Source organism: Pteropus medius, unplaced genomic scaffold (assembly GCF_902729225.1).
Source record: "Pteropus medius unplaced genomic scaffold, Ma_sr-lr_union100, whole genome shotgun sequence".
Classification (NCBI taxonomy): domain Eukaryota; kingdom Metazoa; phylum Chordata; class Mammalia; order Chiroptera; family Pteropodidae; genus Pteropus; species Pteropus medius.
In genome coordinates, this window is record NW_024352787.1 from 21119851 (window position 1) to 21123899 (window position 4049).

The window sequence follows — 4049 nt, forward strand, 5'->3', positions numbered from 1 at the left end:
ATGGCATATCATTGAATTATACACTTGAAATCTATATAATTTTATTAACCAATGTCACCCCAATAAATTTAATTTAAAAATAAAAAATAAGTAGATGATAGCTAGACAGATAGATAGATGATAGATAGATAAAAGAAATGGAGATTTGTTTCTTTTTTCCACTAAAACTAGTCTATAGTTTTGCTTATTGTATTTTCAGAAAGCATGTATTGTATAATAAAATCAGGTTTTGAGTTTTTAAAGATAAAATTAAAATTATATACATGAATCTCTTTAGACATATAAAATATATATATATTTAACTAAAAGAAAAATGGCAGGCTGGAAAAAATATTGTCAAAAATATATATGATTAAGGATTATGACAGATGTCAAGGTTCATCCAGGAAAAATTAAAACCATTCTGAGTATTTGCAATAAAAGGAAGTTAATACAGAGAAATGGCTAACATTTAATTGTTTAAAACTGGGAAGCCTAAAAGGGTATGGTGAAGCAGCTCAGAGATTAACAATTGCAAGAAGCCATTACCAACTCTGAGAAGGTGGTATTATCAGGCACAGGATCATTTGGTCAAAGCTGAAACCATAGTGATCTGCTCAATTGGAGCAGGAGCCACAGAGAAGATATACTCATTGCCATCTAGGCATAGGGGAGAAATATCTGGTTTCTCATTTCCTTTTTTCAGGGCTTTCTTTCGGCCAAACCTAGCTAGATGCCAGCTGACACAGGAACTTTAGAGGAAAATGTAGTTTTCCTAGTTTTCCACAGAAAGATGGCAGGTGTCAGACCCCTGCCATACAAAGCAAAGCACAAAAAGAGCAAAGGATGTGACAAAAACCGTTCAAGAATCAGCACAGATTATTATAGAAAGGGCCTACAAATAAGTAAGATAAACTGATTTCAGTAGAAAAATGGTCAAAGGACATACATATGCACTTCACTAAAGGCCAATAAAGAAAAAAGTTCTAATTAAACTAGTAAATAAATTCAAAAAAAATAATAAGATATAAATTTTTTCACAAATGGGTGAAGATGAAAAAAGGTTGATAAGGATGTGGGAAATGGACACTTACTGGTCGTGTGAATATAAATACATGCAACTTTTCTACTTCTAGTTATTTATCTCAAAGAGCTCAGTCAATGTATAAATATTTCTCTTCTAAGGTATTCATTAGATTATAAATTAAACAATTTATGGTATATACCTACATTGTTTAGTAGAATACAGCATAGCCACTAAAAAAGATGATGTGTTTCTATATTTATTGACAAAGAAGAACTTTTGGACATATTATTGAATAAAAAAATACAGAACACAAAACAGCATATATAGTATGAACCTATTAATTTAAATCTGTGTACAATTGAGGGATATTTGGAATGTTTACCAAAATGTTGAGTGGTTGCCTCTCAATGATTTCTACTTTCTTGTATTCTTTTGTATTGCTTGAATTTTCTACATGATTGTGTATTATCTTGTCATCAGGGAAAATATAAAGCTATCTTTATAATAAATAAAAATGGGAGAAATTTACATTAAAAAGCAATAGGATTATGATAGAAGTGTTGTGGCAATATATGACTTAATCTTTCCCTATCTCCTTCTAGAAACTACACAAAGCATAGGAATTATAGGAAGAAATCCACCCTGAAAACCCATATTCAGCAATATTAGGAGACAAAAAGCAACTGGAGACTCCAAGGCCTGAGTAAGGGCTACCAAGAGCAGCTGAGATTGGGCAAAGGTTGCATGAGAAGCAGCACTTGGAGTGTTTAAGGGAATCAGCAGCAGCAGACCTCAGAAAATAGCAGCAAAAATAGACTCCCTGAAAATGAGAAGTTCATGTCAAGGTTAAAAAATTTGTTTGAAACAACTGGAGCAGAGGTAGAGATATAAAGAACTGAGGTTGGGTTGAAGCTACAAGAACTATAGTAGAAAGAGGAGGCACAGAGTGTCCAAAAGAATATCTGGGAAACTCATATTTCAGTATATCTCAGAAAGTAGATAAAGAGCTACCTGAATGAAATTCAGGAGCTATGTTACCTGTGTGCAATGACTAATGATGATAGTAGAGAGCACAGATCTGAGAGCAGGAGCCCTACTGGGCCAGTTTAAAACAGAAAAAAAAAGGAAGCAGGACTACAAAGAAAAAACCAAGGAGCCACATTGAATGAGACAGTCTGACTGGCAGCTGAAAACCTTTGCATCGTGAAACCTGGAAAACTACTTTGGTCCCTCTTGGCCTTCCTTCCTTCCCAGAAGATCCTTGCACATGATTGGTCCAGGAAAATACAAACCATTTAATAATGAGTTAAAATAAGAAAGAAGAAAGTGACAAATGCTTTTGTTATGAGTTGAATTGTGTACCTCAATTTAATGTTGAAGTTCTAACTCCTAATGCATTCATAATGTGACTATATTTGGAGATAAGGTGATCTCTTTAAATCATCTCTTTAACAGGATGATTACATTAAATGATTAAGTCTTTAGAAAATTCAATCTGACTGGGGTCCTAATAAAAAGAGGAAATTTGGATGCATTGGGAGGTACCAGAAATGTGAGTGTGCACAGGACAAAGATCATGTGAGGACACAGTGAGAAGGCAGCCATTTGCAAGCCAAGGAGAGAGGCCTCAGAGGAAAACAAACCTGCTGACATCCTGATCTGGGACTTCTAGCCTGAAGAACTGTAAGAAAATTAATACCTATTGTTTAAGTCACCCTGTCTGTGATATTTAGTGATGCAAATTAATAGAGCTCTTCATACGAAATTACTATAGAAATAGTAGAAAAGAGCAGCAAACCTTACCCATAGATCAAAAAATCCACCAGAAAAATGTTGGCCACAGAAAGATGAAAACTGTAATTAATTATACATTCAAAAAACATAATGAATTATCTCCATTAAGAACAAACAAAATTACAAATGTGGGAATTCATGGAAGACATGACAAAATAAGAGGGGGAAAAGAGATGGAATGCAAAATCCAGGGAAGAACTAGAACGGGGAAAAATCAAGAAATGAAGATAAAACTAAAAAAATACAAATAAAAATAGATACCATGTAAAAACACATTAACCAATACAGAAGATAAAAATGAGAAAAGCAAACAACATAAAATAATTAAATAGAAATAAAGTGAAATAATAGCTGTAGAAGATAGGCAAAGAAGATCCAAAAAATGCAGAATTGAAATTCCCAAATAAGATAACCAAACATCAGAACAAAATAATGACTTAAAGATATATAAATAAAAGCTACTAAATTTAAAAACAAGGTGAGAATCATTTGCACAGCGAGGAAAATAGATGAAGTAACATATAAGGGGGAAAAAAACAGACTGACCTTACACTTCTCCACAGATGAATTTAATGTCAGAAGACAATGAAGCAATAATTAAAATAGTGTTTCTAAAAGTGAGACCCTTCAACCAGCATTAGCATCACCTGGGAATTTGTTAGAAAGATCATTCTTGGGGCCCACCCTAGATTACTAAACCAGAAACTTTGGACATGGGGTCCAGTAATTTGTTTTTTAACAAGCTCTCCACATTATTCTGATGCAGGCTAAAGTTATAGAAGCATTGATCCATAAAACACTCAAGAAAATAAAGTACGAGCCAATGATTCTTCTTAACCAAACTAAGCCATCATTCAAATAAAGGCTAAAAACAATAGTTTTGAACATACAAAAACTCTGGGAATATTTTTCCCATGGGGATATTTTTCTTGGGAAACCTACTATTAAAGAAAATTCTACCAACCAAAGGATGACAAAGGAAATTTCAGCAAAGGAACAAGAAGAAATGTTAAGTATATATAACTGCAAAACTAAGACTAAACAAACAGGTATTGTGGAGGAAAAAAAAAAAAACAATATAAATGCTATAAACCTAACAATATAAAAATGATACTATAGAAAAATTAGAAGAGGAAAGTTTATAGAAGAAATGAAGCAGGGTAAGTTTCTGCTGGTTGCTTCATTTATAGTTCAAGAGAGTTAAAGGTATTATTTAAAACATATTTAACAGTTAAAGGTAATATTAAGA